General features: G+C 34.9%; 1 long non-coding RNA gene across 1 annotated transcript; it reads left to right on the forward strand.

Annotated features, from left to right (window-relative positions):
* Positions 1-501: 501 nt before the first annotated feature.
* Positions 502-9,763, forward strand: LOC114298764 (uncharacterized). The gene is made up of 10 exons (XR_014350692.1): positions 502-1,226; positions 1,352-1,380; positions 1,807-1,868; positions 2,981-3,220; positions 3,896-5,959; positions 6,229-6,319; positions 6,738-6,812; positions 6,893-6,973; positions 7,052-7,097; positions 9,420-9,763. It is a non-coding gene; the product is annotated as an uncharacterized LOC114298764 (long non-coding RNA).
* Positions 9,764-10,116: the final 353 nt, after the last annotated feature.

The following is a 10,116-nucleotide window of genomic DNA, read 5'->3' on the forward strand; positions in this document are numbered from 1 at the left end:
AATCTATCTTTTTGATAGATTTGTAGTAGAAGATTTCAGATGATGATGTCGAGATTTCTTTGGATTAATACGAATTTTTTTTTCTAAGGTTTGTTCTTTGACTCTTATTTTTTTTCTTTCAATTTTCTGAATTTCTCTGTTTCAAGATTTTATATCTCCGATTTTTGTGTAATAATGATCTTTGATTTGTTTGTTTGAATGGGGAGATGTAATTTTTATGTCTAGGGTCTGGATAGGATGATATTGGAAAATTTTCAAAATACAAAGAAAATAAAAAATAAAAAAAATCAGAGCAGTAAACAGTTAGCTTAATTTTCTTTGGTTTGGTAAAAAGACGGAGAAAATTGTAAGCAAATCAAAGAAAATTGGTCAAAACATAAAGAAAATTATGAGCAAAGCAAAGAAAATTTAAACTAAAGAAAAATTTCAAAATACAGAAAATCAATTAAATTTCTCTGAATTTATCTGTGTTTTGAAATTTGTTTGAAATTTCTCTCACTACAAGAATTTACACATTTGGCGACCACTTTTGCCGACCAAAAAAATTTTGGTCGCAAAAAAATGACATTTGGCGACCAAATATTAATTAGTCGCGAATGATCATTATTTTTGGCGACCAAATATTATTGGTCGCAGAAGGTTATATTTTGGCGACCAAAAAATGAGTTGGTCGCAGAAAGTGGTATGCTTTTGCCGACCAACTACAAATTTGGTCGCGGAAGGTCACATATTTTTTGGCGACCAAAAATTTGGTCGCCAAAAATTTATTTTCAGCAACCAAAAAAAATTAGTCGCCAAATTAGTATTTTTAGCGACTAATATGTTAGTCGCCGTTGATTGAGATTTGGCGACTAAAAAAATTAGTCGTTATATATTTGAGATTTTGCGACAAAAAAGGAATTTAGTCGTTAAAGGCGAAATTTTTTTAGAGGGAAATCTCGCGCCCACCCCTGTTCTCTGTTTACAATTACACACAACATTTTGTTCAAATTATCCTCCATCGCCAAAACTCACCCCATCGTAACAGATCACCACATCTACATCGTCGATGATCCTCCTCCTTCTCCTCCGCCTGTGCCTCCGCCGAATCCGAGAAGATCGTCGAGATCTGAATCAGATTTGAGTCCTAGGCCGAGATCTGACCGTCGTGAGCGATCCACAGCGACACAATGGCTTCCAAATCCTACAAGAAGATCATCGATATCTACGACGACCTCATCCTTCAGGTACATACACTACCCCTCCTTCTATTCCATGATTGATCTCTCTTCTTATCAAACCCTAATCCTACGACGGTTATCCTGCCTCTTATCTCTCTCTCTCCCTGTGCCTGATCTCTACGCCGTCTCAGAGCTTCAAGCAGTTCGATTTCGTCTAAAGGTTCGATCAATTTCAATCTCTCTTTTCTCTATTTCAATCTGTGTGTTGTTTGTATTGGTTTAGCTTTAATAAAACTGATCTGATTTGGCGTATGAAAGCAAGTCCTTCCATTTTATAATCTAGCTAAAAACTCTAGTTCCCAAACAAGGTCTAAATCTAGTTTCCATGGTTCTCAAAAAGCACATCAAAATGAAATTACATTTGCTAGTGAAGGCAGTTTATTTATATGTAAGTGGCATAATAGTTTTGGGATTTGTTGCTATGCTAGTTGCAACAGTATGGTTCTTGAACTATAGTTTGTTGGCCATTTCTTCCCTGTATCACATGCTTGCTTTTTAAGCTGGAAAAATTATGTGTTGAATTTCCTTTCCTATTTCTCCTTAGCACATGGTTTCTCATTTTTAAGTAGGTTGGTTTCTTTTTCAGGGATCCATACTCGAAAGGAATTGATCCTGATGCATTGAAAACTTCTCTAGCTGCTGCATGTGGTATCTAAATTCTAAAATAATTCCTAAAAGCATAACAATTGCCATTCTATCTTTTAGTGTTTCTTTGAAAATGTTATATGCATTTTGATGAGCTTTACACTTAGTTATTTGATTTGGTTGGTTGGTCTTAGTCGCGGAAGGCCCAAGTCATATTCCTGGATTTAATAGTTGTCTTGTTGGCTGAGAATGCATGTGATCACTTGATGTTGCACAGGTCTTTCAAAATTGTTATTTATTTTTTGCCTTTTTATATAATCTCAAGTGGTATGGTTAAAAAAATAATGGTTGCCAATGAAGAAGTGGCAGTTGCTTCTTATCCTTGCTCCTATATGCCCCTGTATTTATTTCTTAATTCTTGTCAATACATCTGTGCACCTAGTAGACTAGTGTGATAGATAGATTGGGTGCTCTAGCATTCTCCAATAGCATGCTTTCTGGACAATTTTCTTTTGGCTGCTAGATATGGGTGCGATAGCACTCTCTAGAAGCTTCCATTATTGTGCTGCATTGACTTAATTTCATCTCTTCCTTGCTTCTAAGCCTCTCCAAAGCTCTTTAACACCACATTGATTGCCAAGTTATTCCTTACAATGAGATTTCCACAGAATTAAACATAAATTGAAGGAATTAACATCAAATGAATGCAACCTTGCCTATGTAAATCAACATAAATATGCGTTGTTCGGCATTCATGGTAAGCAGGCTTGCTTACTTGTACGTCTTTGTCCATATTGACACTAGTCAACTCATTGATTCTAATTTTGGGTTGTGATATCTGAAAAATGAAAAAGCTAGTCAAGCTTTTCTTCAATTGAACCTGTATTTTCTGTTGCTGTAACTATGTACCCTTTGTGAATCAATAAATTATTTATAATCACATCTGCTGTATTCTATCTGCATGTGCATACAGTATGTAGAAAGTCAATTGGGGAAGAAAGTAAACTCTTGTTTAGCTGTTCTCAAAAGTTTTTTTTATACCTTCTGTGACAGCTTCCATTTTTAGTTTTGGGATCTATGTTCATTCCTGCATGTTAGTGTTGCGTTTAAACTTACTTTACATTCAACAAAACAATGATGAGGTAGAAATTAACCTGCTTTAATGTGACGTGCAGGAGCGTTAACATCCAATAAGAAGCTAGAAGAATCAAGACATGAGAAGCCATCTGAAACAGAACCAGTCCAACTTGCTGAGGATGTTAAGTCGGCTCCTTCTCCAGATGGGGAAGTGGGAACTGGAGGACAAACAAATGGAAAGAAGACTTTAATAGATGCAGTGAAGCCCAAGCATAAGAGAAAAAAGAAGTCATCCTCCAACGTTGATGCAAGTTAGCTGAATGAAAAAATATATCTAGGTATGATACTGACTTTTTTATTTGTGCTAAAAATAATTTTCTTGCCATGCATCTCATAAGTGGATGAATCAACTGGTGAATCTCTGGAAACTGCTATTGATTGGTTGAACTAGTTCTTAATATAGGCTAATAGCCAATATAATTCTGATAACTATGGTGTTAAAAAGGAAGGGTATTTTCAAATTCTAAGACTAAACAAACATGGGACTTATTTTATGTGCAATCTGTTTATGTTTTATTGAGGTATTTTTGTCTTCGTCCGTATATTTTCTCAAGTCATCTTTAAGTGAGTCACGTGACAAACTGCTATGTTTTCGGTGTACATGAAGCTACCGAGAAATAGTTTGACTTGTGTACTATAAGTGACAAACTAATAGGAGATTAGTCATTGCTTGGTTAGAAACATTCATGGGCTTGCAAGTTAATTTAGTTGTTATTGTGGAGTATGCATGATTGACGTGGTTGAATTTGGACTGTAAACGAAACGGGCCAAGTAGTGGGCTACTCAAGCATGACTTGTTTTTAGTATAATCATTGTATAACCATTGACTTTGCAGACCTCTTTGGCCTAAGAAGACCTCTTGGCCTGGGGACCTTAGATGTGGATATAAAAACCACCTTCTATTTAAATCTTATGTGGAATGCTGTGCTGAGTGCTGGACTATTCTGATGCAGATGGTGGCAACAATGACATCCAGTGGGAAATCTCTTTGCTACAATCTGCCAGTACTAGAAGTATTGTCCCAGAATTTCATCACCTTTGGATACTTTGACCATTTTAATTATTTTCTTGTGTATCAGACTTCAATATAGTAATAATATCCTTCTGAGGTGGTCCACTTATCCTGATGAGCTGAGCTGACCCTTTTTCTTCTCTCTTTTGTGTTGTTGAATAGTTTTGACAATTTTATGCAACTTGTGATTGGTACATTATGAACACCCATGAGCTGAGTTGAGCTAACCTGGAGCCGAGCTGCACCTTTGGACTCTATTTCGTCTTCGCTTGCCAATTGCTCCTCCTCCAACCACTCATCTTTGGCCTAGGTAACATTGTCCCACTTCGTACTCTTCTTCTTCAACCTCCAAATTGATTTCACTTATAGATGATTCGACTTTAAGTTCAATCTTGTACAGAATACTTGTGGTTAATCCACTATATTGAGCTCTATACATATATATATATATATGTGTGTGTGTGTGTGTGTGTGTGTGTGTGTACTAGAATGTGTGCACACCTGATGGGTGATATGAAAATAAAAAATATATGTGGGGAAAAAAAACTGAAGAAGTTACAGAATTTGAAATTTGAAATTTAAACTAGGCCTCAACTATATAGTACATTGAGGATTCATTTAAGTGTCGATTCGAGTAAAGAGGATTCGTTTATGTTCATAGAATTTTCTGTTTTGATTTTGTTTTTGTTGTTTTTGGGTATTGTATTGAAACAGCTATGAGTTAAACAAATCAAAGTTTATTGCATATCTGAGGGATGTGAAGCTAATTTACAATACCATGATAGGTAATGGACTTACCCAATTATCGGGATTTGAACAAAAAACAAAAAAAGGATGAATTTTTGTTCAGAAAACTATGATTTGCCTAATAGTTTGTACAGGAGCTAAATAATCTGAGATTCAGAAACATTGGTGTTGTTTGTAAAGCAAATTGATCCCATATCAGAAAAAAAGAAGTTGAGGTATGACATGACATGGAACTAGTGTGTATATAAAATGAAGTTCTCAAGTTTTTTTTTTGGCATATAATATCATAGACTACTTTGTGTGACTTGAAACCAACCAAAGGAAGACAGATGTAAAAATAAAAATGAAAAAGAGAACTAAAAGGAAGGGAACATAGATAGCCTTCCATCACTGAGGCCCGTTTGGGGTGGTTGCTTTTTCGCTAAAAATAGTCAAAAAGTCAAAACACTCAATAACATCAGTCTTACTATTTTTTTGCATGTCTTTCATAAAAAGCAAAAAAGTTAACTAAAATAGCCACTTCCCAAACACCCCCTAAAGATCATTGAAATTTTGTATCTTTGTGCTGTTTATCTAGTGGGAATGTAGGGGCTGTCATCTTCTTTTGGTGATATTGGTATTGCTCTTTTCCATGAATTTTAAAAGGTTGAGAATCCCGTCTCTGTGCTGTGCTTTAGTTTGGGAAGGGGAGGGTGAACACATGGAAGGAAAGGTGAGATTACCCATAGGTGGATATGGCTTCCTTGAGGCAAGTGATACAAGGAAAATGTTATCCTTCTTCTCAATGCTTATACTTTGTAGATATGTTTATCTAGTGGGAATGTTATCCTTCTTCTCAATGCTTCTTCTCAATCCTTCTTCTCAACCTCTTGTTCATTCTGTAATGGCAGGGAAGTACATATATTTTTCTTGCAAAGATTGACAATTTACTTGGGGTGATCCCAACTATATGTATGGATCAGTTCTGATTCAATTGAGATGGGAATATCCTGGCTTAATACTCGAGCATTATGAACTCTAAAGTCTAAAGAAAAGTGAAAACTGATTCAGGGCGATCCAGGGCTAAAGACAGGGTGTTCATAGTGAACACTCACCTTACCAATTTACGGGTATTCAGAGTTTGTTTTGCTCGCCGCCAAGGATAAAGAGTGGTTACCTGCAGTGAGGCATAATAAGTTTCCAAATAGAGTCTCAACATGCAAATGTTGGAGCTTGATATACATTTTAAGCCCATTCCTGGACAGCTTAAGCTTTTGAGGTAACTGGTTACATAACAGTACAATTTACTGTTGTAGATTAATAAGCTTTTCTAGTCAAAAGTAACTTGTGAGTACCTAAAGTAACAAGGCATTGGAATCGTGGAGGGTTTCTGTCTCATTTCATTAGTGAAATAAAGCTTCAAAGAGTTGCTATTTATGAGCGAGTATTAAGAGAGTTCCAATGTAAGGCTGGTTTAAAGATTTCAGTTATTTGCTTTCATGATGTCCTACTTTAACGGGCATGACTCCTTTTGGATTGTGATTGCAGTGTTGACTAGCAATGCAACTTTTCCAGACAAGATACCATCGTCTAGCTCTTCTTTGTTTGATCAGCAATCAACTGACGCATCTTCCTCTGGGTAAGTTAATGTTCTTCAGAGATCTCAGATGATATTTTTGGTCGAGTTTATGCTGTTATTGTTATCATTTACATAATGCTTAGAAGCTTATAACCAGGAAAAATCGTTTGTCTTCTAAACACATGCATTGCTTTTCCATCGTTTGGCTCATTTCACTTGGTGAGAGCTATCTAAAATGTGGAAAACAGTGCTTTTCTGGTCCCCCCACATACATATTTTTTTGTTATGCTGGTGTCTGTAATTGTTTAGGGAGTCACTGAAGGTGAAGGGAAAGTGTTCATTCACAAATGACCAGGAATGAGTCTTGAGCTTTGTAAAACCCCTGTATTTGATTACCCTTAAATGAGAGACTCATTATTGAAATTCTAATTATTGAAATCCCTGTATTGGATGCTAATTATTGAATTCAAAATTGCAGACTCAAATGAATGAGCTAACGGAGCACATGGAGGCAGCAACTTTTGCACCCTCGAACCCATTATATAGGCAGCAGGTATTTTCATTATTTTTACTAGTTTTTACTTTAAATTGCCCAGAGCTACTATACAACTTAAGCCTCTTATTGAATGATAGGTTGCTGATTCACTTAGTAGTCATCCCACTGTTCGGCCAATGTCACATCAACAACAATCTCATGCATTTTCATCCCCAGAGGTGAGCAATCATTTAATCAAAGCTTTTTTGACAATACAATATCTTATTAATTAAAATACTTGTTCTGATTAAATATAGGTTTACCTTTCAAAGAAGAAGAAGAAGAAGAAGAAGAACTAACAAGGTAAAAGTACTAACATCACTAGTTTTTAATTTCTCACTTTTCTAAATCTATTAAGACATGATGTTTGCTTAATGTTTACTAGTGAGTCAATTCAACAAATAAAAGAATAGATGACATGTAGAAAAGAGAGATGTGAAGTACTGGTTTTGTCATTGATGGAGTACTCCTTAGAAGTGATTAACATGTAGAGAAATAAACAATATCAAATCAAATATATATATTTCTGAGTGCTGATTTGCATCCAAATCTATTTTTTAAATTATACTAGCTCAAAGTTGGACCAAAATTTGCCAACCTTGTAGAAGCCCTCGAATAACTCACTTGCATCCAAATCTGTTTTCATCCTCCTATAGAAAAGCACATAAGCAGCAGCTGACTTCACATCTTCTTCGTTTATGGGCGAAATGTGGCTGTCATCGAAGTTTATTTCCTATACGTAAAGCTTATTTCTAGTATGCTACTTTGTAAGAGGAATACCGTCGAGATATTTTTTGTTATCTGTCTGGACTATGATGCTCTGGCTCTAAATAGACTGAATCATGCTATACTCATTTGTCTTCAAGAGTTAGTAGTCTCCTTTGTTTTATTTATTGCTTTTCCTATGGTTTTTTATTTATTTAATTTTTATTTATTCCAGGAATACTATAGCACCAGTTCTAATAAAATGTTGCTTTTAAAATGATATTATCAATGAGAAATACAATGAGAGTTGATATATCTCTACAAGGTATGGAGTTGGAGTTGGTGACTGTGGTACAGTTGCACCCCTTGAATTTTTTATAAGAAATACAATGAGAGTTGAGTTGAGTTGACCAGTTCTATCTGTTGTAGTTTATAAAACATTGAACCTAGCGGCCTTAACCCTCCCCAACCTTGTTGAGTTCCTCCCCAAACCCGTCACATTGGGGATAGTATGGGCCAAGTTACTGGATGCGTTTGCTATATTGCACTCACTATGTTTAATGGGTTGACACTGCTGAGCTTCGATGAACATTAGCAATGGGTGGAGAGAGATATGGTGTTGGAAGCTAAAATAACAGTTGAGGCCAGAGGATTTGAGCTTAGAATAGGATGGGGTTGGAAACCATCAATGACAACAAATATGAAAGGTCCCTCAAAGAATTTGTTAAGAGATGATTTTGTAAAGTATGTATTATGGTTGGGGTAGGGTGGGACTCCTATATTTTTTTTTCTCCTTGTGTCTTTGTTTTTGACTCTGGCAGGTTTAAATGCGGTCAAAGTATCAGATAAATCCAGTGATATGTAGAACTGTATCATTACAAATGCTCATTTGCATAGCTATATCTTCGTCTTATTCTTATTCTTATTCTTATTCTTCTTCTTCTTCTCTCTCTCTCTCTCTCTCTCTCTCTCTCTCTCTCTCTCTCTCTCTCTCTCTCTCTGGTTGAGAGTTGAGATAATGTTTTCTGGGTTTGGCACTGATGAGTCAAATTTCCAGCAGTGATTATGCTCTTTGATTTTTATTTTTTCGTTTCTAAGGGTTGCTGGCAAGATTATTAATGTATGGAATGATGTGTTGGGGACTTTCCATAAATGTGTCCATTGTTTAGACACATGAAATACATTGTTAGTTTGAAAAAAATAACTTGGTATCTAATGATAAGATAAAAGCAATGGATTTATAGCTATTATTTTCTTAACCTTTAGACTTTTTAATTTTAGGTGTTCTATTTCAATTTGTGTTTTAATAGAGTTTTCTAAAATATATACTACTTTTTGTTCATTACTTCTTTTCCATATGTAGAATGTGAAAAATGATTTCTTATTAATTTGGTATAATAAAGAATATACTTACTTCCAACGTAAAAGATGATGAAATTATTTTATTTTCATGTGTTTATATATATATATATTAATAGCTGATTTTTTTTTGGGTATGATTTTTGAGAGATTTTATATTAGCACACTTACTGTTCTTTATTCACCTGTTCATTCTTTATCTTTAATTATCTGTTGATGTTGATCTATCTTTGCTTACTGTGCATCAGTCATTGGTTCATTGCTTATTGTTGAATTGCAAGACGAACTATAGTTCTATTCTGTGCATGATGGTGTGAAAAATTGTATCCAATAACAGATTAAACTCGACTATCGTAGTATATGATTATTTACAGATTTTATTCATATAAAGCTTGTATTTTTGTAACTACTGCTTCATTGTTGAATAGCATGGTAGTATTGACCTATGCAACTTTTTTCTTTACTTCTTTGCATTTGTTATCATGATTCATGAGTTAATAGCTCTAAAGAATATGCTGTTTAGATTCTCTTATTAATTTTCTTTTTGATTGGTTGGAGTAGGGGGAGTGTATATCTTACATAGCAAGCACTGAATATCGATGGGGCCATCATTGAAAAGTGGATCAAAAGTTGGGAAAAGTGGATCAAAAGTTCACGAACCAGACGAGCACCCTTCCCAACATATTTCCTAACAAGTTCACGAAGCTAAATTGTACAAGACTACTTGGCAGTATAACATTTTTGGGAGGATTAAATATTTTTGGATGGATGTGTATGGATAACAAATATTAGTAGTTTTATTTGTTGATAGCTGCGCATGGATAACAAATAGTTATGTTTCAATTTGTTATGCTAGATGGATGTGACTTGTGAATGAAAATTTAGAATAGTTGTATTGTGTCGAATGTTAATGAATTATGTATTGTGTCGAATGTTAATGATTCAGTTAATTTGAATGATGCTTTAAAATTATAGGTTTATTATGGATTGAATGCATTATTAGGAATTACAGGTGTATTGTTTTTTTGCTTTGGCGACCAATTTATTAGTCGCGACAAATAAATAATTTTTTTTTGCAAAAAATGACAATTGCCGACTAAAAGTTTTGGTCGCAAAAAATACATCTATTGCCGACCAAAATAGCTCTTGGTCGTGGAAACTCACTTTTGCCGACCAAAAGTTTTGGTCGCGAAAAGTAACAAATGGCGACCAATTTTTTTGGTCGCGAAATGTGATAATTGGCGACCAAAAATTTTGG

This window comes from Camellia sinensis, chromosome 14 (genome assembly GCF_055761805.1).
Source record: "Camellia sinensis isolate YWXY chromosome 14, ASM5576180v1, whole genome shotgun sequence".
Taxonomy (NCBI): Eukaryota; Viridiplantae; Streptophyta; class Magnoliopsida; order Ericales; family Theaceae; genus Camellia; species Camellia sinensis.